Genomic DNA, 26,168 nt, shown 5'->3' on the forward strand with positions numbered 1-26,168 from the left:
CCTTACTGCCATCTATACACTACCCCTGTGGCCCAGCAGCCCCACCCAGGGGTACCCCCACCTGCCTGGGGGCTACTGTTCTGTCAGAAAACCCCCTCAAGGGGCTGCTTATCTGCTCATGGGTGCCCACTGGCAGGGGTGTCTCCATATGTCTCCACATCATCTACAGGGACAACTATGAGGAGTTGGGGGGCTGATCACATTGGGGGCGCTGACCATGTCCAGAGACTCCAGGGACCCCTGGGGAAGAGTCTGCAGGAATGCAATCCTCCCAGCCAATTTACCCATTTCTTTCTGCCTTGACTGCTACCCGTTTAAGTCCAGACCTGCTGCCCCTTTAAATCCAGACTGATGGGAGGACAGACCTGGGAGCAAGGTTAGGAGGGCACAGTAGGTGAAGGGGCTTTTCTTGGGTTCTGAGGCCTCGCTCTCCACTGCTCTGTCCCCCCCAGGAGCAGTGCCCTGGTTAGGAGGAAGGCATCGAAGGTGGAAGGACCTTCAGGACTGCTGTCTCAGGGTAGCTGTCAGTGTGCTGGGGGCACATGTTGGGGGAGAACAGGGTTGGGGGTGGCCCCAGAAGGCAACTCCAGATGGAAGCTGCCTCCTTTCCCCTGTCCCTACCCCCTGCCCGGTTCTGAGCTGCCTGCCTGAGCCTGAGCGTCCCGAGCTGCCTCTCCATCCCTGGGCTGGCACAGAATATCAATTTGTCTCGTGAAGCTGAAAGTCTGCACTGCACCAAAATCAGAACCTGGCTGGGCAGAGGGGCCACGGGAGGCGGAGAGCTGGGAGTGAGCACTAGCGGCCGGGCCTCTGTCAGTGGGCCATATTGCTCCCCCTTGCTTTTTAGCCCTTATACCCACCAAGAGGTCCCCTTCTGCTCCTGGCCAGGCAGAATGAGATGTGCAGAGGATGCTGAGACGCTAAGGATGCTGAGTGCTGGGCGGCCCTGGCCTCCACGGTGCCAGGCAGGGAAAACTCCCGGCTGGGGTTCCAACAGAGCAGCCAGGACACAGCTCAGAGAGGCTCTTACCTCCTACCCCAAAAGCCCGGGACAGGGAGCTGCCACGTTGGCACCTTCTTGGGGGTACAGATGGGGGGCTCCACTGGTCCCCTTCCAGGCAGAGTTTTAAGTTAGACCCTACCACAGGAGGGGCCAAGCCAGGAGTCCCTCATCCCTTCCCCAGGGCCTAGAGGCAGCCCCTGTCCCCCAACACAGGGTCACAGAAAAGCACTCTGAGATGGCCAGGGTGAGGGTTGGCACAAAAGGGCAGAGGGTAAAAGGCCTATTGCAGCTCACATGTGGTTGGGGCAGACATGTCTGTGCCAGGAATCCCACCGTCATTTCTGTGACAACAGGGGCTTTGGGGAGAGTAGCAAACTGATTTTCCTGATTACAGAACAAACAGCCCCAGAAGGGGCCTGTTATGAGCCACCATTTCCACAGTAATAATACTTTCTGTGTCCAGCACACTTGATAGTTTGCAAAGGCCACTGCAAAACAGCGAGTTGTTTGATCCTACCACTAGAATGACTTCTGTGAGCACCTGAATGACAGTGAGGAATTTGTGTATGGTGACCAGGACACAGTGTTTCAAGCCAGGAGGGGGTCAGTCAAACCCGTGATCTCAGCTTGAGGACTCCAAGCCCATGGCTTCCTCCCTGTGAAGGCCAGGATGGTGTGGGCTGGTTGGGAGCCCCAACACTCATCTGCTGAAAGTTCAGAGTCCTAGCTGCTCACTGGCCCCTGTCTGGGGTGGGCTGCGCTGTTACCTGCAAACACTAAATTTTTAGGAACTCATGGAATTTGGGTTCCCAGAATCTAAGACTAGAACTGACACCTGGCTAAGTTCCCATCTCCTCGGCATTTTAGACCCTGTTATATTTCAGCATCCACATCCACAACCCAATGATAGGATATCCCCTAACTTCTGAGGCAGCCCAAATGCTGACCAGTAGAGTCTGAAAGTTTTTCATTATGTTTGGCCCGTGAACTCCTCTTCATCCTTCAAAGTCCAGCTCAACCGCTGCTTTCTCAAACAGTTCTTCCTGATTCCACTGAGAGAATCAATTCCTGGGTCCAGCCTGGCTCTGACCACACGGTATGGTGATGGTCTACACATCTGTCTCCCTCACTGAGCTGTGACCACATCAGCTCTGTTTCTAGAGCCCCAGCTCCCAGCATGTGGTAGGTGCCCCAATAAAGGCCTGAATATATCTGCTGCTCTGTGATTTGGATTTATCAAATGTCAGAATCAGAGGAGTTGAAGATTTGAAGGACTTGAAGGACTCCAATCCAATTCTCCCATCTTATAGTTGAGCAAACTAAGGCCTCAAGAAAGGATATAAGTGGCTTGCCCAAAGTCATCTGGCCACAGACATTCATCCCCTGCCCTGCCCCCTATACCTCCCCTTCCTGCAGCTGACATACCTAGGGCATCTGGCCTGTCTTTCCAGGATATGTTGTGGGGCAGGGGGTACTGGACAGGCAGAGGTGTTGCAAAATCTGATGAACAATGGTGCTAGTGTTGAAACTCTGGGAAGGCTGGAAATGACAAGTCAGGGTGACCCACGGGGAAGAGTGGGGGAGAGGCAGGAGGCAGGCCAGGAGGATTACTGATAGCTTCTGCCTCCAGCATGATTTGGCTTATGGTGAACATGGATTGAGGGTCAGGGTTGGAAGGTATGAGAAATAGGGCAGGGGTGAGGGGAGAGCCAGCCCAGTCCAATTTTCACACAGTCTTCAGTTGTCCAGACCATGGTTGGGGGAACAAATCCCAGGAACAGAGAGGAATGGGAATAGAGGGTTAGTAGCTAGGTATGAGGGTGGGGATGAGGTCGTTCTGATGAAGGCAATTTGCATAAGGGAGACAGATGAAGTAGGTCCAGACAGGTCTGAGGGAGGCAGAATCAAATGCAATCAGAGACCAGCTGTGTCCTCTCCAGGAGACATAGGTTCTCTTTTGCTCCCCCTCCTGAAGGGAAGGAGGAATGAGGGCTACCTCTGCCCTTGCCTTGCCCAGCTTAGGGTCTTCTCACATCTAAGCAGGTTAACTGCTGTCACAAAATGCTGTTGGCTGGACCCCTCCGAGGCTGAGAAGATATTTCCAAAGGCCCCTCCCCTCCCTGCCTTGTCTGACCTTCACAAATCACCCTTGGAGAGATTGGGCTTCTTCCCATTTTATAGAAGAGAAAATGACAGAGGCCTTGGTGACGTGCTTTGGAGGCACAGAGCCAGTGAGGCCCAAGGTCGAGATCTGAGCCCAGATCTGACCCACTTGAACTTTAGACTTTTCCCTCTGTCCCTCCCTAAAGATCCTCAAATTTGAGGCACATGGCTAGGCTCCTCTAGGACTATGACCTTGAGGGGCCATAGAATGGTGTCTGGGGACCAGGTGGCCCAGCTTGTACCAAGTCTCACAGCTACCTTGGGGCACTACACCCATTCCTACCAAGGTCCCAAACATCCTCAACCCACCTAACCTTGGGCTGAGGTTTTGTGGCCAGTCAGACAGACCTGGGGTCCTCTTTCATTTCCTGACAATACTTGGGCAAATGACTCAACTTCCCTGAGTATTCTCATCTGCAAACTGGGGACAATAATACCTATTTGGCAGAGTCACAGGCTGATGGAGAATGGCAGTTGGTATTAATAGGATAAACACAGAGGCCGAGATTCTCCAGAAGGGCCCTGGAGAACAGGGTGGTGGGTCTCTTCCAGCCCCTTATCCTGCTGGATGATGGCTCTCAGACCCCCGCCCCTATGGGGCTTGGGCAGGGCTGGCCTTTAAGATCCTGATAGTCCAAGGCAACCTGCTGACATGCAAACCCAGTCCCCCATTCCTGGCTACTTCCACCAGTTCTTGCTCCCCCAGTAAGAAGGGGTTCAGGCTGACGTCTAACTTCCGCCGCCATTGCTATCAACATCCTACTGTGCGTTTCACCATATGAGCTTCATAACATTCTGGGAGGGAGGTCCTGTTTTTCATTCTTATTTTACTAATGAGGAAAGTGAAGTACAGAGAGGGGAAATGATGTTGCCCAAGGTCATACAGTGAGTAGGGGAACTGGGGCTTGAAACCAGGACTACATGAGGCCCCACACTGGGCCCAGGGACTCCAACGGAGATGGGTGTGAACCTAGGTCTAGGGAGCCATGGAACTTATTTTCCCATAGGTCAGAAAACCTGGGTGCAGAAGGCCTAGCCCAGCTTTCTAGTGGGGCAGGGCCAGTATGTGGTGATGGCTAACTCTGCTGCCCCCTGTATGTGAGGCCAGAGGTTAGGGGCCAATTAGGAAGCAGATACTTTCTCTCCTGGAAGAACACAGAGCTTGGGGAATCAAGAACTATTCTGGGAGGACTCCCTGGGGGAGGTTGCCTTTTCCAGGCCTGGGAAACATGGTTTCATCCACGCTATCCCTTTGGTTAATGCACATGCAAACACACTGCCCACAGCCATCTGTCAATCCTACCTCCTCCCCTTGGTCTCCTTGCTTCTTCTCCTGCTATCCTGCACCTTAGAGAGCTTTCTCAACTCCTCTAAACCTTTTTTGGCTTCCCTGTGCTCTCAGCATAAAACCCAAACTCCTTCCAGGGCTCATGAGAGCCAGATGACTATTCCATACCCCTCCCATTATCCTCCATCTACTTTCCCCACACTAAGCCTTTCCTGCTCCTCACACACACTCTTGCATTTCCATGCTTCTGTGTTTTTGCATGCACCATCCACTCTGCCTGAGATGACTTCCCTTCCCACTCTTCTGCCTGGAGAAGTCCTACTTACCCTTCAAATCTCAGGTCCAGCAACCCTACCTCTCTGAAACCTTCCCTGATTTCCCCTCCATCATCTCCAACCCCCAAGAAGAATTTGTTGCTATTAACCTCTTTATGTGCATCTCTGTCATGTCCTTCAGGCTGGGGGAATCCCTGGGGATAGGGAATGGGTCTCATTTGCTTATTATATCCTCAGTACTAAGCATAGAACCTCAACAAATATTGATTGACCCGATGAGTACAGGTTTGTTGAATGAAAAAGCAATTCCCTGGTGGTTTTGAACTGGTATTTGCATCCCTCTGTGGCTCTGGAAATATTCTTTGCACTTACTGGAGGTCCTGTTTCAAGAGCTGCTATTTCCTGAGCCTGTCAGTGAATGGGGCTCTCTCCGCAAGCCCACTTTGTGAAGGGAAAAGGAAGACCTGAACTCCACTCCGATGTCCCTCAGTGATGTCTCAACTGGGACCAGAATGCTTGAGACCAGGGCTGAATGCAAGGGGAGTTGAACACCCAGGGAGGAGCCCCTAACCCTAAATTCTCCCTGCCAGCTACCTATAGCCTGAACTTTTACCATTAGTAATTCATTTCTTTGGATTATTCAGTCTACAAATATTTACTTAGCTTTCACTGAATGTGAGGTACTGTGCTGGGGTTCCTAGTGAACATTTGTGAATATGTATGTGTGTGTTTTCACTCTTGATGGAAGGCTGATTCCCTGGAGAGAGAAGAGGAGAAGGAAGGAGAAAACAGAAGGAATAGGGACAATGTACTCAGGACTGTCAGGAGAAGAGAGAAGGGAATTTGTCACTTGCTGAGTGCCTACTCTGTGCCAGGCGCTTAGTAGTATTTACTCCTCCTCATGGTCTCCAAGTTCAGTGTTATCAACCCTCAATTTAGAGGTGAAGAACAAGCTCAGAGAGGGGGAGTGGCTTGCTTAGGGGAACACAGCTCTGTGGTATAGGAGTGAACATTCAAACCTAGCACAGTCTGCACCACAGCCTGCCATTTCTCTGGAAGTCCTCCTGCTGAGGAGGCTGTAGGGCCCAGCAGTGGGAGAAGGTTCCAGAGAGGATAGGAGCTGAGGTGTGACAATTGAGAATACTGCAAGCCGAGAGACACACCTGCTGACCGGATGGCTGGACGCTGCTGGGATTTTGGAAGCAATAAGGACTCAGGGACTGAAACGTGGCCATCCCACTGCCACTGTATCCTTAAAATGGGTTGGAGGCTGCAGGGACCACATCAGCTGTCTCTGCTGGGAGCATTCTTTGTGTGCTAATGCACACAATTAACCGGCTTTGTGGATGGTCTCACTCCCATTTTACTGACGAGGAAACTGAGATCTGCAGAGTAGAGGGGACAAGCCCTCTATATAACTAGAGGCAGAATTAGAATGCAGATCTTTCCTGGAAGGCTCACAGAGGAGCAGCAAGTTGTGGGCTCACCTCTGATAAGGTTTCCAAGCAGCCAGGCCTCTGAGAGGGACCGCAGCCCTTGCCCTGTCACGCAAGCCCTCTTCCTCTGGGAGCTTCTCTGGCTCAGTCCTCCACTGTACCCAAAGGTGGCAAGGGAGTGGGGTGGGTCTGAAGAGCTTGGGAGCTGGAGCCCCTTGGACTAACTCAAATCCTGCTCCACCCTGATGGGCTGTGTGATTTTGGGCAAGTCTCTCTATCTCTAGGGCTCAGGCTTCTCATCTGTGCAACATGCATGGCAACAACTGCTTCCTGCTTCTCTGTCTGGTCATTTGTTCACCAAGTACCCACTGACATCTGCCACTTCCCAGGTTCCATGCTAGGTGCTGAGGATACGGCAGGAAAACTCATGGTGTCCACTCTTGAGAGGATTCAGAGACAGAAGTGAAATGTATGCATGGACCCATGTACATGGAGAAAGGGGTATAAGATGAAGGGGCAGAGGCCATGAGCACCTTCAGCAGGAGGACCCGGCCATTCCCTGTAGGAGCACAGTGGGGAGTCGCAGAAGGTTTCTCCAAGGGGGCTGGTTGCTGAGCTGGGCTCAGAAGTCTGAGCGGGCTCACCAGGTAGGAGAGGTGGTGTTCCTGGCAAAGCCCTGAGGCTAAAAAGAGCTCAGCAATTTTTCTGGAACTGAAAGGGGGTCTGAATGCCTAGAGGGGAAGAGTATGCGCTAGGGGCAGAAAAGGAGTGGGGTCTTAGAGGCCACCCTCCAGATTTCTGTCCTTATCCCAGGAGCAGGTGGAATCTTAGGAGGATTTTAAGAATTAAACAGAATGAGGATGATGAAACCCTTGGTGAGGTGCCCACCACATGACAGAATTCCATGTTGTTAGACCACCATACCACAGTAACATCACACATGTAACCTGTGCACATGCCACAGGTAACATATTCACTCAGCAAACCATGACTGGGGCAGACCCTGAGTCAGGGACATATTGGCAAGGAGGAAAGGGGCCTGCTGGCACTGGGTCATGGCTGCAGGCAGAAAAACACCCAGTGGACATTTACAGAGTCTCAAATGTGCTGGGAACCGAGGGGGGCCACCTGACAGAAGGGAACATGGAGGCCAGGAGAGGTGAAGGGTCCCTGCCTCTGAGGGTCAGGGGTGATTAAGAGATAGCTGTGGGTTCAGGACTCTAAATCCAGTGCTCCCTTCCAGACCCTAGACTGCCATAGGAGTAGCTCCCCTTGAGAGCTGCTGGGCAGAAGAGATGGGATTGGTCTGCGTTACCAATAGTAGCACTGAGAGGTGGCATGGCCTGGACAATTACCACATACCAGATACTGTTTGTTCTAAGAACTTTTCATGTTGTGGCTCAGTTAATTCCTAAGGAGTTCTTACCATCCCCATTTTACAGACGGTGAAATGGAGGCCCAGAGAGGCCACATACCTGGAACAAAACTGTCCCTTTGGCAGGGGTGTTGGGATTCAGACACACACTTTCTTTCCTACCCTGCTGTAAGTATGGGGAATGTCTGGGCCGCACCAGGGTGTCCAACAAGTGGCCAAAGGGAGCAGGGTAGAAGTGGGATGTGGAGCTGGAGCTGGGCCTGAGGAGGGAAGATGAGCAGATGAGCTTTCTGCCCTTGGAATACAGGCGGGACTGATGCCGCCTCAGCGGCCTTCAAGGGCATCCCTGTGGGGGTGTCCCACTTTCTCCCCAGAGGAAATTCCCTTTGGGATCTGCCCATGAAGCTGGTTTATATGGAATCATGGTCCTCTGGGGCTGGGAGGCCAGGGGTGGCTCCATGGCAGCCCCTTCACCCCATCAGAACCCCTTGCTCCCGTCACACTGTGGGGCCACCTTGCCCTGAACCTGTCTGTAAGATATGGCTCCAAAGAGTCCCGACACAGGGGCCATGCCACCCTCCAAGGAGATCCTGCATCAATGGGGATTTCCAGGGCTTCTGTGGATGGGGCTGCCCTTCAGGCTGGGCCAACTCTCTCACTACAAGGCCACCTGCTCTCTCAAGTCCTCCTTGCTGTCCTCCAGCCTCCCTACACCGGCACTCTGAGACCAACATGCAAGAGTGAAGCACAAGAAGGAAATGCAAGTTGTCTTGACAAAGCATAAGGAGCTTCTCAGATACAAGGTGCTAATTTCTTTCCGGGGGCACACAGCACAGTAGAGAAGATAGGGCGCTGAGGGGGTCACAGAGGTAGGGGATTGAACCCCGGCTCTGTCATTTACTATTGTGTGGCCTTGAGCTAGTCATTTCACCAGTTGCAATCTACCTCAGTGTCTCTATCTGTGAACTGGGAATAATAATAATATAATTGATCTGGTCTTTGATTTACAACAAAATGAGAGAGAATAGGAAGGTGTGATTGGTTCATTTCTTCTGCATTAATTGAGCACCTACTATGTGTCTGGCAGTGAGGGCACTGCTTCCTGGAACTGGGCTTTGGAGGAGGAGACTCAGTTGTGAACAAGGGAAGGAGTGGAGGAAGGTTGGGAGAGCCCTGTGGGGTGCCATGCAGTGCCTCTGCCCTGGTGGGAGGGGAAGGTGGTACTCTTGCTCCATACCCTCCCCATGTGGGGGTTGTCTCAAACCTCTCAGGGCTTCTCTCAAGGGTGGTGACCATTTCCTCTGGGACTTGGTCAGGCCTTTTAGCTCCAGCCCCACAGAGGAACCCACCCATGTACCCCTGCCTGAAGATCCAGCCCCGGCTCCGGTCCCAGAACTACCCTGGCTAGAGGCTGGGTGGTATACGGCTGGGGTGGGGACTCTGAACTCAAACACACCTGGCTTCAGATTCTGGTGCTGCCACAAGGTATGCTACCTTGGGCAAGTCACTTTAACTCTTGGAGCCTCCATTTCCTCATCAGGAAGCTAGCGATAATGTCTACCTCAGAGGATGGTACTGAGAATTAATTGAGATTCTGCCTCTTGTGTGTTACATGCACAATTAATAATAGCTTAAAATGGCCTGCAAGCCCCTCCTCTCTTCCTTTGAAGCAAGCAGGACACAGGCATCGCCCCCTGGGTGGCTTGGTGTAGTGGTGTCCTGAGAGCCAATGGTGCACACAAGGGATAGTATGCTGGTAGCTATGATCTGGCGGACACTACAAAGCCGGGCACCTATCTGCCTGAGAGCTGGTCATGAAATGCTCACCAGCACACATCTGGGCCAGGGGCAAGTGCTCAACACTACTCTCTCGAGTCTGTTTCCTTTAAGTCCTGGGGATGCATTTCTGCTCTGGTGTCCTTAGGCCTGCTCCTCTGACTGTCTTTGTCTATCCCAGCCCTGATAACCTGCTCTGGGGACTTTGCTCCTATTCTCCTGCCGTGGGCTGGCCAGCATGGCCACCCTGCCCAAAGGGATTTCAATGTCAGACCGGGTGAGCCTGGTGTGGCCCCGCCGTGGAATACGATCGGCCAATTCCCTTCTCTTGCCCTGTCCCCCTTGCCGCTCTCAGTGCTGAGCCCTTCCCAGACTGCCTCCTCTCCACCTCTAGCACCCCAGCCACTACCTTCTTACTCCAACTTCCGTCCTGAGGGGTCCACAATGCCTGTGGCCACTCCTCTCCCCTGTCCATGTCCACCTCTCCTTCTTCCAGCCCTGCAAGGCCGCTAGCAACTGGCAGACTACTGCATTTGGAGACAGGTGACCTGAGGCGGTTCTGGTCCTGCTTCTCTCTCCCTCTCTCTCCCTCCCTCAGTGGCACTCCCTCTCGGACACTCTACAACAAGGACAGTGGTAGATGTCAGGCTCAGAGCCCGTGGCCTCACTGGCCAATCTCATTCCTCATTTCCTCATCTGAAGAATGGGGACAATAAAAGCATCTCCCCTCAGGGAACTGCGTGGTGATTGCAAGCAAAAGCTTTTGTGAGATGGGCTCACTGATGGTAGAGTCCCATGCTAATGCTCTTATTCCATTTGGAAGGGCAATGCTGCTTTAGATCGACAGGTTTTAGGGGCGTGTGTGTTTGTGTGTGTGTGTGTGTGTTTAATGCCACAGCTACGTTATTTATAGTCAGCTCCCATACAGGTTTTTATTATTCCTTGCCTGCTCGGCTAAAAATAACAAATGACAAAGGTCATGTCTGCTCCTACCTATCGGAGGAATCTACAAAGAATGAAGCTTTTGATTCACTGACTTCGGGAAGTGAGAGCTCTCCTGCTGGCCACAGCCTCTGGAATTCCTCCCCAGGTCTCTCTGGCCCATTCCAAAGACCGGGGCGAGGGGGTTGGTAGAGAAGCTCCGGTAGGTCTGCCTGTCTCTCTGGGCAGGTGAGTCCTGGAGTCCTCTTCCCCCAGTCTAGGGAGGACGGAGGTGGTGGGACAATGATAGATTGAAGGACAGGAGTCCCAGGCCCCGGTTCTAGGGGTGCAGTGTGGGCCTCAGTTTCCCCATATTCAAAAGGAGAAGGGTGGAGTAAATAGGCACTGAGAACTTTCTCCTGATCCTAAATGCAAAGGTGCTCAAGTCTCATTCCCTCCCCTCCACTCTGCCCCACTGTAGACTTACTGAATATCCATTGGTCCCTGATAATGATAATACCCTTGATGATTCAAATGAGCAGAACCAGGATTTACGGAGTCCTGATAACATGTGAGGCACATGCCTTTAGACAGCTTTAGGTGAAGTAAACTCACTGACCCCACATACCCACCCGGGGAGAGGAAACTTAGCATCCCCATCTGACAGATGAGGGAGGGGGCAGAGCCCTGAGGGCGAGGCTGCATGTGTGCCAGGCAAGGATGGCTCCAGAAAGTGACTGGGTCTGCCTCCTGGGCATGTACTCAGCCCCCAGTACAGCACTGGGAATAGCAGGAAGAAAGGCAACCAGCCAGAGCTTTCCCCATCACCAAGGGAGCAGTGGTCTGAGTTATGGAGACTCTCACACAGTGTGGGGAGTGGTGGCAGAGGGACAAGGGCCCGGGGCAGCCTGGAGGAGATGGAGGAGGCCTCTGGATGGGCCCATAGAGGCACCTGTGAATAGTTATTTCACCTGGTGCTCACAGTAGAAAACTGGAGGGGAAAAGCATTCCAGGCAGTGAGCACCCTGAGAGTAGAGCAGGGGTCAGGAGCAAGGGCAGGGATGGTGGGGAAAGGCAGGGGTGGGATGTGGGACTGGAGGCACAGAAGATAGCTGGAGCTCCACAGCAAGGAAATTAGCATTTTGCCTGTAGTCCAGAATCCCCCAAACCTAAGTAATGGTGGTTCAGTTCCACGAGAATATATTTAAAAAAAAAAAAAAATCAACTCCCTCTTTAAAAAAATGTGTACACCTACCTGGTATTATCTTAAGCATTTATAGCCATGAGATCATGGATTTGCTTTGCCAGTTGTATTTTTCTCCCAACACATTAAAATAAGCGCACAGCTATTAAAATAGAAAGGATGCACTTGTTCACTCTGCAGAATGGTGACCTGAGTGCCCTTTGGGAGCCACAGCATGGCCTCAGCCTGCGGGTGGTTGTAGGTAGCTGATTGATTGGGGTTGAGGTAGGACTTCTCAGAGATTAGAAGAGGCAGGAGGGACCTTCCTGGGCCCCTCTGACCAAGGTTCTGGGGTGCCAGCATGGCCCGAGCTAAGCTCTGCTCGTCACCCTCCTTCTGCGCCTCAGCTCTCTGGCTTCCCCTGAGCCCGGAAGAGCTCACTCCTGGATATGCTCTTTTCCCAGCCAAGAGCTTCTGCGGCCTGCTCTGACCTCAATGACTAACACACATTCCTGGCCTAGTTAGAAAGCCCCTCGCCTCTCATATTTATAGCCACCTCCCAACTCCTCTAGAGCCTCTGAGGGAGGCCTGGGCCTTTGTATCTTCCCCCGCCCTGCCCTGAGCCCTTCTTGTCCTGACAGGCACTGGCAGACTCTTCTCTTTGAGAGAGGAGTGGAGCAGGAGGTTCATTCTGAGTGAAGGTGGCCCAGTGGCTTCTCCTCCCCAGACTCCATCCATAAGAGGGAAGGCATCAGGACAGCGGGCTGGGCCAGCTGTGATGAGGGGTCTCAGAGTCTGGTTCAGAAATACCAGGAACGATTAAAGCTTGTGGAGTGCTAACTACAGACCAGGCCATTTCCCAAGCTCCTGGCCCCTAGGAATTAATTTAACTCTTATAACAACCCTAGAGGGATATACTATTATTCTTATGCCAATTTTGCAAAGGAGGAAACTGAGGCACAGAAAAGCTGGGTGATTTTTTGGAGGCCACACAGATAGCTGGAATTCAACGTGGACTGCAGACTTGTCTCACAGAGTTGGTCCTCATCCCTACAGAGGACTCTCCCCCATTGATTCCCTGCTTTGGGGATCTCCTTACTTAGTTGAGCTTGTCACCCCTTCTCTGTAAAAAAGTGGCTGGGACAACCACATGCTGGCCTCAGGCATTGCCCCCTTTGAGGAAGTTGGTGAGGACATGGCTCATGAGGGAACAGAGCAGGAAGGGGCTGAGAATCAGAGTTGGGACTTCCGTCAAGGCACCGCTCTTTATATCGAGGGGTTCTGAGGCCCAGAAAAAAGGAAAAGCAGGCTGGCATCTAGGGGTAAATGGGAGGGTGGGCCGTGGGAAGGGAGCCCTCAGTTTCCACACCTCATATGCTCCCCCTGTGAGTCCTTTGGCTTTGACATCTCAAAGGGGGAAGACATGCAATAAACTTATTTACCTACAGGTTTTGCGTGAATGAGTCCCATAAGTATTTATAGTAAGAAACACATGGGGATTCCAAGGTGGACGAGAGAACTAACATTGCTTCCGTGTTCATTCTGGGTGTGGCACTTTGTAGTCACTCGTTCATTCCACAAACATGGGCCCAGCACCTGCTTCACACTGGCTGATTGATATGTCATCTCATTTAATTCTCAGCAACTCTGTGAGGTAGGCGCTGTTATTACTCAGGCTCAGAGAGGGGGAGAATGCCAGCGGGGGACACTGGTCCAGCAAGCAGCAGGCCTGGGACTGAAGGCAAGGCCCTTCACTCCACACCATCTGAAACAGTGGGTGTGGGGCATCAGCACACTGCGGGATTTCCAAGGTCAAACTGTCACCTACTTTGGCTCCTCATGCATTCTTGCCCAGCTCTGCAGATCTGGGCACACCTCAGTTTTCCAGGCCCTCAACCTGATCCCATATGGTCACTCTGACATGGTCAAAGGAGCAGTTGAGGAAACGTTCCATCTTGCTGCTCTTCCTAAAATCAGCCCTAAGAGATTAAAAACCTGTTCTCAACTCAAATGAAGAAGCAAGCCATGGTTTCAGGATCCTGGACTGGAAGAAAGGTGTCGAGCTGCCTGTCCTTAGCCAGAAAATGGATGGCCGACCCTGATTTAATTAGCTTTTCCTTCCAATGATTTAGGGAAGCCTGTAATTAGCTCGGGGGCCCGGAGGGAGAGGCTGGGTGTGGAAGTCAGCACAGGAGCAGGTGGTAAGGGGTGGGGGTGGGGTGGGGGCTAGTTTTAAGCTCAGACTCCTAGTCTTAGCAGGTAATGGAGGATAGGCCAACCCTCTGCTGCCCAGGGCGGGTGGGAAGAGAGATATCCTAAATAAATGCATAGCAAGGGAAGGAGGCTGGGTTCAGGGGGTGGGGGCAAGAGTGAGCTTAGAGAGTGTGCCTTGACATTTTGACTTGTATTGGACCAAATATGTGACTTCTGTAGATGATCTATCACCATGGGTTCAGAGAGGGGCATGGAGGCTAAATTGCTGCAGATAAGCTCTCCAAGTCCCTCGCGGATGGCTGTGGAGTGCCTCCAATGGCGCCAGGCATTAAAGCAGCATTTTCCCAGTTAATAGCAGGGCAAACCTGGCTCTCAGATCTTGAACAGGGCCTGCACTGCATGTAGGGTCAGGGTATGATAGCCAGACATAGGCAAGCTCTGTCCTGAGACCCTTGTCAGCTAAACTTCAAGGGCACACACATCCCAAATGGGCAGGTTACCCCTCTATGGGCCTCCAGCCCTACAGGCCACAGCATCGTGGGTTTCCTTCCAAGTGCTGCACCTGTACCCAGAGGTCCTTGTAGGGAAGCAGAGCCAGTCCTATCTTTCAGGAATTCAGCCTGACCTCAAGGTACCAGAGAAGGACCCATAAATCATCAGTCCAGCAATGGCACAGAGCTCACAGGCCACCCTCAAGAATAAGACATGGGATCTGGGACCAGGAAGCCCTTCATTCATACACTTACCACTTGAGAACTTTCACAGACACTACCATACTCACAGCCAGAGGATGGCTTAGTGAATATGGACAGGGGCTTTAATCCTGATCAGTGATCTGCCTGCTGATGCTCATTTTTGAGGTGTTCTGTGGACATCATTAGCCCCACTGTGGCCAGTCAATATAGGACCAGCGTGGAAACTGTGTAAAGAGACTATGGGGACAGGAAAGCAGTGCACCTATGTCCTCAACCCAGGTGCTTGTGTCCCCTAAGATATAAAAACACACTGAGTGCCTTCGGGAATTCGGTCTGTGGGTATGTGCGGAAGTCGGAGGTGGCCACGGGCTACTCTGGTAAGGAGCAGCCTCACTTTCTGATGCCACCTTCAGAATGCCTCCTACGTGTCAGGGCCCATGCTAGGTGTTTTCACATGTATCTTCTCTAAGTCCTACAATAACTCCACTAGGGAGGCAGGATCAGCCCATTTACAGAAAAGAAAAGAGGGTTGTGGAGGGGAGGTAATCTGCTCAATGCTACCCAGCTAGAAAGGGCAGAGTTTGGACTTGAATCTGAGTCTGTCAGATACCACAGCCTGTGTTTTTCCACACTGCACAGAGGTGGGGTGGTAGGGCTGGAGATCAAGGGATATAGAGGACTAAATGGGTGAGCATGGGGCAGAAAGGAAAGTGGATATTAAGTTCAGGGTTTTACATGTATTCTGTGCACCTTCTGTGAACCAGGCAACTGAGATGAAGAGGATGGAATGCCTGTCCTCCAGCTGCTTGTGGTCCAGTGTACGTGCACAGCTAAGTCCTAGTTGACCAGACTTCCTTTCCAGTGTATGTGTACTGCTAAGCCCCACTTGATCAGTCTTCTTTTCCAGTGTATGTGTATTGCTAAGCCCTACTTGACCAGTCTTCCTTCCCAGTGTACGTGTACTGCTAAGCCCAACTTGACCAGTCTTCCCTGCCTTAGCAGCTGGCCCTTCTCCCCTGGGCCCCTTCTCTCCAGACTCTGGACTGGTTTCTGTCCTATTCCTCACCCCCAGCAATGTCTGCAGCTCCAGTCTTGGACTTGGAACTGGTCTCACTGGATGTATGTGGGTGCCCATGCTTTGCTTCTCACCTGCCTTGCTCATCCCCTTCATAACAATTCTCTGTGTGAGGATCAGAGAGGTCGACTAGCTGGCTTAGGGTCACAGAACTAGTAGGTGGAAGAGCCAGAATTTGATTTCATATCTCTCTGACTCCATAGCCTGAGGCCCTCTCTGTGATCCCGTCTCCCCTGTGACCATCCTGCCTATTTCCTTTCTACCTCCCAGATCATTCCACTGGAAGTGACTTGCTCTGAGCAGAGCCTCTGCTGAAGCCAGCTTTACACTTGTTAGCTGGAGGGAGGAGACACATTTTGGAAACCACCCAAGAAACAGACACTCAAAATAACTTTTCTCTATAACTTTTGCTGCTAAAATGCACTGAGCACCAAAGGGGAACAGGTCTCTGCAAAACTCACACTGATGCTGTCCGTTTGGTTGGGATTTACAGCTGATGGTGCACTTTCCAAGTCATTACCTCCTAGATCCCCACAGCAGCCCTGGGATGGGTGTCCAGAACCTTCTTTTACAAATGAGGAGGCTTGAAGCTTAGGATGGTAATGGGACTTGCTCAAGGTTTTGTCCCCACCTGGGGGTGACTTTGGATAAGTCACATTCCTCCCAGAGCTTCAGGTAATTCATCTGAAAAGATGATGATAGCATTGGTTTCCCAGGGTTGCTCTGAGGGTTAAAGAAAAGAAAATAGACAGAAGGGTCTAGCACAGAACCTGACCCACAAGAAGTGCTCCACAGCTAGCCGATGTCCTGACTCTCCAGACAAAGTGAAGGTCACCATCACATAGACAGGGTAGAGAAAGGCCAAGAGTGGAAGGTTCTCCAGCTGTCACTTGTGCATGCAGGCAGGCTGGCTGCTGCTGACAATGAGAACCAAGGCTCTTTTGTATTGTTTAATCCTCTGCACACACCATCTCATTTCCCCCTCATCGCCAGTGGCGGGAAGCGAGTACAGTATTTACCCCATTTTACTCATCTGTAAAATTGCCTCATCTGGCAATGGCGGCACAGTCTGGTAAAATAAGTGAGAACCAAAGGGCACTTTTTCAACAAGAAAGAGAAAACAACTCAAGTACGGAGCATGACAAGCCTATAAATTAACTCTCTTTCCCAACAATATTCCTCTAAAACTTGTCTCCAGAACAATCCTCCCCTTTTTTCTAAACCCCTCTAGCTCCCGCTTAGTGACCTCCTTTACAACAGAGCTTACCGCTGGCTGCTCCTTTAATCACGACGGAGTGGCAAATGGTGAGATTTTTTTTTTTTTTTTTTTTTTTTTTTTTTTTTAAGATTTTATTTATTTGACAGAGAGAAATCACAAGCAGATGGAGAAGCAGGCAGAGAGAGAGAGAGAGAGAGAGAGGGAAGCAGGCTCCCTGCTGAGCAGAAAGCCCGACGCGGGACTCGATCCCAGGACCCTGAGACCATGACCCGAGCCGAAGGCAGCGGCTTAACCCACTGAGCCACCCAGGCGCCCGGCAAATGGTGAGATTTAGGAATGAACGTCCTGGAATCCTGGCCCCCTACCCGCTGAGCCAGGGCTAGGAGTAAAGTTGGAGCATCATACACTGCAAATCTCTGTTATGGCTTTGGAAGCAGGGGTAGTTCCTGCTTCACACTCAGCTGTAGCCGGGACTCACTGTGCAAATGATACTTAGTTAACAAACATCATATTTCAAATATGCTACTGCAAGAACCTTGGGCTGAAGGGAAAATTCCCTTTCGAGTTCTCATCCCTTACCTGGTCCAAAGTCTGATTACCTGGGGAAACCTGTGGGCTGCAGCCAAGAGAGGAGAACTAGCAGACTGCCTGTTGACTCCACTAAGTGGTCAGACATAACGGATTCAAACATTTCTCTCTGGCCTCGGTTTCCTTTCCTCTAATATGCAGGAGAAAAGTTAAAGAAAGCAAACTTGCAGGACTGGACTGGGGTAGAGGCTGCAAACCAGCCACTTGGGAAAGCAGCCAGCTTAAAATAAATTTGTTTGTTTTGCTAAGAGCTTAAAATAAAATTGAACTAAGTGCCAATGTTTAAAAATTGAGAAATTGTGGATAAGAATCCAGATTTCTGGCTACTCTTAAACTACTAGAAGTGCTGCCTATCTTGGGGTTGGCTGGAGTGGGTGAGGCCATAGAGATGGGAGCTGGTCACCAGTTCTACCCTCTCCCCATGTGACTTCATTAAGGCAGGTTCTCACCTGGGTTCAGCGGGTGAGTTTACAGTGCCTGGACCTCAATCTCTCCTAGAAGTTGGTGCCCCTTCAGGGAAGAGAGTGGGCTTCTGGCATAAGACTTTTCCTCGATTTAATAAACACTCCTTATATGCCAGGGGCTATTTAAAATGTGCCAGCAATAGTCCTAAGCACTATACACATACCAATCAATTACTTAGTCCTCATGAAATCTCATGAAGTAAATACAGATGTTACCACACCCATTTTACAGGTGAGGACACTGAGCCACAAAGATGTTAACTCACTTGTCTGAGGCCACGTGGCCAATAAAAGATAGCCTTGGGATTTGAACCCCAGCAGCCTGGTTCCCAGACCTGTCTTCTAACCACTGTAGGATGCTACTGACCCACCTTTTCTGGGTCAGTGGCCAGTTGTATGGCTTTGTGTGAGTTTCCATGTCCTGATATGAATATGAAATCATCGCCCCTCCTCTATTTCTTTTCCCTCCTTTCCTATACTTATTACTTCCCTTCCTCACAGATACTGCTAATATCCCTATTTTAAATTGAAGAAATTGAGGCACAGAGAGGTTAAGTGACTTGCCCAAGGTCATGTGTCTGGAAGCTGCAGAGTCAGGGTTCAACCCAGTCCATCTGGCTGCAGAATCTGTGCTCCTGGCCCCCTTTATCTCCCTCCACACACCCCTACCTATCCACCCTTGCCATTTATTTCATCCCTCCTTCAATTCTTCACTCACCCATCCATCCAGCACTCAACTCAGATCCTATGCTGGGCATGGGGACACCCAAAATGTGTATCAGGGCTGGCTGGGATGGGAAGGTGACATCCTGCTCCCAGAACAGGAACTGCCCATGACCACTCCCTCTGGGGCTGAGGACAGTGGGAGAACTGGTTTCCAACTGACAGCCCTGGAGAACTCAGGAGGAAGCAGTCAAGGGAAGCTGGTTGGCCCCTGGCAGCTTTGTGGAGGGCACGTCCTCAGTGAAGGACTCAGAGATCTGGGGAGACACTGGCAACCCCACATGCACACTCCCACCCCATGCCCCATTCTGCAGCTGGAGCCTTGACTGGTCTTTTGGTTCCGGCTCTGTCACTGACCTGCTGGAGGGGGCTTCCACTTTCTGGGTCTCAATTTCCCCATCTGTACAATGAGGGCATTATAGCCCTGGACGTCACAAACTGGCAGCTCAGAGGCCAGATCCTTAAAGGCCTACCGACCTATTTTGCTGGAGGAATTGCAGAGTGCTTTTTCTCTCTTAATAAACCTTGTGTTTTAGAACACTTTTCTATTTACAAATAAACATTGCTAAGAATAACTCTCATCTCCCCCACAGCTAGTCCCCCTAGTATTAATAGCTTATACTAGCATGGTACATTTTTCATAATTAATGAATTAATATTGATATGTTACTATTAACTAAAGTTCATGCTTGATTCACATTTCCTTCATTTCTACCTAAAGTCTTTTTTTGTTCCAGGATCCCATACAGGATATCACATTATATTTAGTCATTGTGTGTCCCTGGGCTCTTCTTGACTTTGAAAGTTTTGCAGAATTATAATTAAATTAGAGCACCTCAGAAGGAATGTTTCAGCATACTAGAAATATTCTATATGTTGATTTGGGTGCTGGTAGCACAAGTATAAGTATATGCAAAGATCATCAAGTGGTACATTTAAGGTTAGCATACTTTACCACTTTAATGGTACGTATATCGCACGTCAAAACGAAACAAAACAAAACAATACCAGTGACTTTTTGCAACTCGCCACAGTCCCCAGAGCTCCCGATTACACTCCAAGCAGAATCTATGATTCCCTTATATCATCTACTTGGCATCTGTAGTCAACCACAGGGTATATAAATAAGCCTCTTCTGGTGTAGTCATCTGTAAAACGGGTACAATGATATTTTCTACCTGATCAGGCTGTAGTGAAGATTAACTGAGGTGACGTATTTGAAGTTCTTAGTGCTGTGCCTGGTGCATAGTAAGTATTCAAGAAATAGGAACAATTACTATTATTATTGCTCAAGTACTATTTATATTATTAAAACAGGTACATAACTCATCTTTTCCTTTAAAGTAAACTCCACCCTTTCCATCCTCTGCCCCCCCTGCCTCCTCTTGTGTCTCTATCCCTCCCTGCCAGGGAAGGCCCAAACTCTGATGGGCAGAAGGTGAAAGAGACAGAGACAAGCCTGCAGAGGTGGTCCATCTGCTAATGGAACCAAGAGATGACTGAGGATGATGCCCCAGACCTGTCCCCCGGGTCCCAGGCAACTTTGCTGGAAGTTGGAGTCCTAATTCTTCCCTCTCTAATGGAGCCCCTTGGGCTATAAGAAGTTCTGCAGTTTTCAGACGTGTGTTATCCAAAGCTGCACCCTGTCCCTGTCAGGCATTCCCCTGGCTAAGGCTCCTGAGGACAGTGGGGAAGGAGCTTTTAGAGGGGTGCTGTGGAAATCATGGGGAGAAAGTAATCCCCTGCCCTGGCTCTCTGCTGACCTGACCTCTTGGGGGATGCTGGCTTTCCTTTGGGGCTCCCCAAATCTGTGCCTGGGAGCAGTGAGGTCAGGGAAGGCCAGTTCTCAGACACTTTAGGGTGACCTCTTGCAAGGAGAAACCAAGCTCTTGGCAAGATGTGCCTCAGAAGTGACAAAGAAGGCCAGTGAGATGGTGAGGTGAGCAGAAAGCAGGGATGGGGGGTTGGGAGACCAGGGCAGTGTCTTGTCTTGCCCTCTGCCTTGCTATGTGGCCACAAGTCTTCTTCCCTCTCTGAGCCTTCCTTTTCAACAACAACAACAACAACAATAGTGATGACGGTGGTGGTGATGGCAGTGAAAATGGTTCTCAATATAAGTATGGGGTAGAGGATAAGCCCTTGTTGTGTGCAGTGTAATTTCATGCTGATGAATGTCCTGTGGAGTAGGTCCCATAATTGCTCCCGTGTCCTCTATGAAACAAAATAGGGGTCAGAGGGCCGAGAACTTGTCTAAACCTCCCTAGCTATAAAGTCTGGAGACACAGTATCCAAACCCTGGATCCAGGTCATCTCCATCCGGCTGCACCTGTGAAAGGGGCAGCAGGCACTGACTACGACTCTGAAAGATGGTATCAGGGTCAGGGAGTGACAGGGAGCAGGGGTGATGCTCTGAGCTCCAGAGCATGGATCTATATTAAGGTCCCCACTGTCTCATCAGGTCTTAACAAAGGCCTTAGGGAATAAGGGCTGTTGGCACCACCTCCGTTTTACAGGGTGGGAAACTGAGGCACAGAGAGGCAGAGGTGAGTGTGCAAGGTCACACTGGTGTCCGGGTTTGAACCTGGGCCATCTAACTCCAGAGTTCAGGCTCTCCCATGTTCTAGCAACTCTCCGGAGGAAGGGTGCGTGTAGAGCTGAGGGAGGCCAGAGACCGTCCCCACCAGGGGGCTGCTTGTCAGTGTCTGCAGGGCTTGTCCAGACCAGGCCTCACCCTCCTGTCTCCCTCCCAGCCCCAGACTCCAAGGTTTGCAGGTCCCCCCTCTTACCTGAGACCCAGACCCTTAAGGGGCCCAGCTACCCTATCCTACCTGGGCTGGAGATCCTGGTGAATCCCCTGCTGTCCCTGATGAGTCCCAGGCCACGGACACAAACCCTTACTCTGACCTCTTGTCTTCAGCGCTGACAGCCACTGGAGAGTCTACACCCTGTGAGGCGGCCACCGCACCCAGTCCCGCTGCCAGCAGGCTTGCCTCCCTTTCTGGCCTTGGGGTCAGTGAGAGGGGAGGTGGGGTAGGGAGGGGCAGGGAAGCATGGCTGGCCTCCACCGTGCTTGGCAAAACAGTAGCCTCTGCCTGAGGCAGTATGGGTGGCGGGGTGTTTCTCTGAGCCCCTGCCTTCCTTCTGGGTCCCTGTTCACTTAAGGCTTCTGATCCTATCAGCAGCACTCTGGCTCCAGTCCTGGTTACCTGGAAGTCCTTTTGTTCCAAGGACTCCCTGTACGGCTGGCTGGTATCAAGTGGCCCTGGGACCATGAGGAGAGGGCAGCCACCATGGGTGCACCTGGCCAAACCTAAGAACGGAGGCTTCCAACAAAGTGGGGTCATGTGAATGTGAATACTGGGGACAGGCCAGCCAGAGGAAGGTGGGGAGGGCCTAGGCCAAACAACCTGGCTCTCACCTCCTCCAGGAAGCCTCTTCAGCCTTGCTTGTTCCCATACACCCCATCCCCTTCTCTCTGTTTCCAGAGCGCAGGAAGGAAACATGTGTTGTTCCCCATCATGTAGAGCACTGGGTCCTCTCTCCCACCTGACTGGAGGGAAAGCGTGTCCACAGAGTGGTTTCCTGGCTTTTGCAAACTTCTCCCTTTGTGTGCTGACGTCTGTTTTATTTTTAAACATTTCAGGTGTGAGGAACTCACCCCTGACTATGTTTTTTTCACTTTTAAGTGAATTGATAGTGTGCTAATCACAACAGTTCCTATTCGACAATAGTAGAACATCTATGCTGCAAACATGTTACTTAGTCAACCTAGCATCTTCCTTCCCTTCCCAGACATTGAAATATTTCAAATACGGTTTTAGTCATGCTGGCACCAGGTGAATACTTTTCTGTTGAACAAAGCTCATGCGGGGTCCGTGGGGATGGCAGTGTTTAGGGGGCGACCCCTGGGTGGTGAACGAGGCTCTTGTCAGTGTGTTTCCCTCTGCCCCTTCCCTAAGTAGCCCTGCACCACTATCAGTTTGCAAAATAAGACCCATGGGTCTTATTTTCCGACTGGTTATCTCTGCTTTTGGCTTCAGTGTCGTAAGCTCTCCATGACTGCGGTGTGTTCCCCTCCAAGAGCAAGCTCCCTCCCCTGCACTCTGATAACGTACCCCGCCCGTGGCTTCCTTGCACCTCCTTTATTCAGCCAGTTCTGAGCACCTACTGTGTGTCAGGGATTAGGGATACAGAGAGAAGCAGGACTTCAGCTCTATGCACAGGGAAGGAGAGGATCAGGAAGACACTGGCCCTGATCCATGGGCTCAGAGAGGCCAGATCACCTCCTCTGGGTCATGTGGCTAGAAGGAAATAAGGCCTGCAGGTCAGACCTTTTTGATTCTAAGTCCCAAGAAAGCTCTTTCCACTGCCCCACTCCCTCTGTGGGGAGTTTAGGGTCTAGACAGAGAGAGGTAACAACAACAACAAAAAAACCCTGAAAACGAAATGAAACACCCATGATGCATTTGACAACAGAGGCATATCAGAGGAGCAGCAGGGACAGGGAAGAATGAGTGATTCATATTCATGGAGGTGAAGTAATGTTGGGGATGGTTACGGGGGAGGTGAACCCTGAGCAGGATCTCCCACCTCTGGCTTAAGGAATCAGGTCATTCTCATTGTTAAAACTGTTTCTAAAGTAAGAGTCACAATGCCCTGAGCGAGGAGTGTGGGGTTTTAATGTATAAAATGCCTGGGCATGAAGTGCATGAACTGTGTGCTGTCTCTGGTCTCTGCCACATGACAGACAGTCAGGTTCCCGTCCCTGGAAGTAACCAGAAAAATATTAAAAAGTTAACGGTGAAGGAGCTGGGGGAAAGCTTCTATCATTGGGTGAGGTTGTTCAGGAATTCTGTGGTTCTAACAATAAGATCCTACACATTTTATTTACACTTGGCCTAGCAAGGGGAAGGCAGACACCTTACTTTCCCCACCGATCCAGGCAGGCCAAGGCTGAGAGCCAGGCCTGAGGGAGCTCCGTGACACCTGGGAGCCCAGTAGCCTTTGACCCCAGTGGACTCAGAAATAGTTTTGAGCAATGACTTACCAGGCCCGCACATATAGGTTATCTCAGTAACTCTCATGGAAGCCCCCGAGGCAAGGGATGTTGTGCCCAACCTACAGATGGGCACACAGGCCAACCCATCAGTGAAGGGCCCCGTCTGATCCCTCCACGTCTGAACACAGGGCTTCTGCCCCCACAGCTACCAGCGTCCACTGAAGTCAGACCGAGTGAAGGGAAAGACCCAGAAGGCAGGGCATGTAGAGTTGGGGCCCAGAGGCTTCCACTCTTGGCATCTGAGGGGCTGCCTGCTACACGGGGCCCAGAAAGAGGGGGCACATCCTGCCTCATGACCAGCTGGTGGGGCAGGCACATGGCCTACCAGAGACCTCCAGTGGCAAAACCACCCTGCAATGTGGTTGCTGTTCTATTTCCAGATGAGCCAACCGAGGACCGGAGAAGGGACAACCAGGTCCCAGTTTTGAACTCAAAGTTCCTGCTCCCTGCACCATTCCATGAGCCCACTCTACTTGCTACATAATTTTTTGTTTCATCCTCCTCTGGGTGTGGTTCAATAAGCAGAATACCCCCAGGGACACTGTGAACAGCCCCGGCATCATGTCAAGGCCTGGGCTCAGATCTTCCCCTGTGACAGCAAGCGTAGAGGGAGACAGATTGGAGTGTGGCCCACCCCAGGCTTCCTGACCCTGGGGGGGGGGCACAGCCCACCACCAGTGCACTGGGGTTTTCACTGAGACACACCTTCTACTCAACTCCTCTTTGGAAATAGTGTCCTGGGGACACTGACCTCCTTCTGCTGCCTCCAGCTCCTGGAAGGGGTAAAACATTCTGCCCTCTGGAGTTTGGGTGAGTTGAGTCAGCATTGCAGTCAGTTTGACAAGCATCGGTTGGGGCCAACTAGGAGACATGGTCTATGTGAGGGGCCAAGGGGTGTCCCCGTGAAGATATTTTGGAGCCACAAGGCCAATGCAGGACAGAGGGCCGCCACCCCGGGTCACACAACAAGCTCCTGACGGGCAGGCTGGCGGGCAGGATATGCTCCCTCTGCCCAGCCAGATGTTAGACTCCCTGGAGACTGCTCCCAACAGTCACACAGAACTGGCCAGAACCCACCCAGTCCCATACTCTTGTCTGCAGGGTAGGAGGCTGAGGCCCAAAGAGAGAAGCCAGACAATTCAGGTTGGTTACCGAGCACCATGCGAAGTCCTCTACAGGCACCCCTCACTTGTGTGGTAGGAACTCTCCCTACATTGCACCTGAGGAGATGGAGACTGGAAAAGTGACAAGATTCACCTCAGATCACAGAGCTCAGACTAGCAGAACTGGGATTCAAACCCAGCGCCTCAGTAAGCTTGTGCCCAGTCTCGGTGCTCTAATCAGTGCAATGCCACCGTGCACTGTCCTCCCTGGTCACTGAGGCATTGGAAATGCAGGTTGTTTGCTCTCGGCTCAAGCAACATGAGAACATTCAACATTTGGGGTAGGAAAGCTTATTTTAAATATAAGGATGTGTCAAGAAGGGCGCATCTATCACTGACTCCTGACCTCTCCAGGGATCCTGGCCAAGCTGGGGATGCCAGCTGGGGGTGGAGCAGGTTTGGGTTCCTCTGCACTTGGGACTTGCTATGAGACAGATTCTGGAGTAGGTCTCATCCCAGAATGAAAGGTGAGTGACTGAAGAGTTATTTGACTACACAAAGAGCCAGTGGTATTTCTCCTGTGCTCTCAGAGCACTCAGAAAGGGCATTTTCCCCTTCAAGGAGACAAAGACAAGAAGCAGTGTAGCAAAGAAGGCTTTTCCTTCATGCTGAGGCTCACTGCTGGGAAGGGCCCTGTGGCCTCAGCACCCACCTGTCCAGTAATAATAGCCAAGCTCCCTGCCAGCCTGTCCTTGGGGCTCTCGCCTATGACTGCCTCAAAGGCTAGGCCTCTAGCTTCCTGTGTTTGCCGAGTTTGGTGCACAGTCGGGGCTAATGAAGAGCTTGGATTCAAGGTTGCTTGCTCTTCATGGAAGATGATGGCCCCAGAGACCCACGCTGGAGTTTGTTAAGGCCAAGAGTTAATGGGAAGCTCCTGGAAGCTAAGGAGTGATTTTGAGAAGGATGTTGCCCTTTTGGAAAATGATGTAAAATATTCTTTCAGGCTATTTGAGAAATGTCACGAATGCACTGATGGCCCTTCCAGAATCCACTTCAAACAATTATGATAGCGTTAGGGGTTGAATTAGACTTTTCCTCTGAAAGGTACTTTGGAGTTCTAACCCTCAGGAACTGTGGACGTGACCTTATTTGTAGACAGGATCTTTACAGAGGCACGCTAGTTAAGACAAGGTTGTCAGGGTGGGCTCTGATCCAATGGGACTGGTGTCATTATGAAAAGGGGATATCTGGAGGCACACACATGCATGGACGATGACATCAAAGGTGGGGGGTCAGGGTAATGTACGCACAAGCCAAGGAATGCTGAAGATTGCCCCTGAAGGAAGGACCAGAGCTGGGAACAGATCCTCCTTCTCGGGGCTTGTTAGAAAACATCCCAGATGACACTTGGTGACAACAAGTATCTGTGTCTTCCAGCCATGCAGCTGATGCTTTGTTACAGCAGCCACTGCACACTGATACGGATGGCGAACTATCTGTTTCCAGTGCTTGTGCAGTGGAGAGTCTGAAATGGTCCCAGCAGAAAGGGGCTTGGGGGCCTCACCCTCTGAGGCAACTATTCTCACAGGAGACACTAGGAGAACAGAA

At 51.2% G+C, this 26,168-nt stretch overlaps 1 protein-coding gene across 2 annotated transcripts in view; it reads right to left on the reverse strand.

The window, feature by feature from the left end:
- Positions 1–26,168, reverse strand: part of ATP2B2 (ATPase plasma membrane Ca2+ transporting 2) — a 365,479-nt gene that overhangs the window by 164,221 nt on the left and 175,090 nt on the right. The window lies entirely within an intron of this gene.

Source organism: Mustela putorius, unplaced genomic scaffold (genome assembly GCF_011764305.1).
Source record: "Mustela putorius furo isolate JIRA1106 unplaced genomic scaffold, ASM1176430v1.1 tig00003850_pilon_pilon_pilon, whole genome shotgun sequence".
Taxonomy (NCBI): Eukaryota; Metazoa; Chordata; class Mammalia; order Carnivora; family Mustelidae; genus Mustela; species Mustela putorius.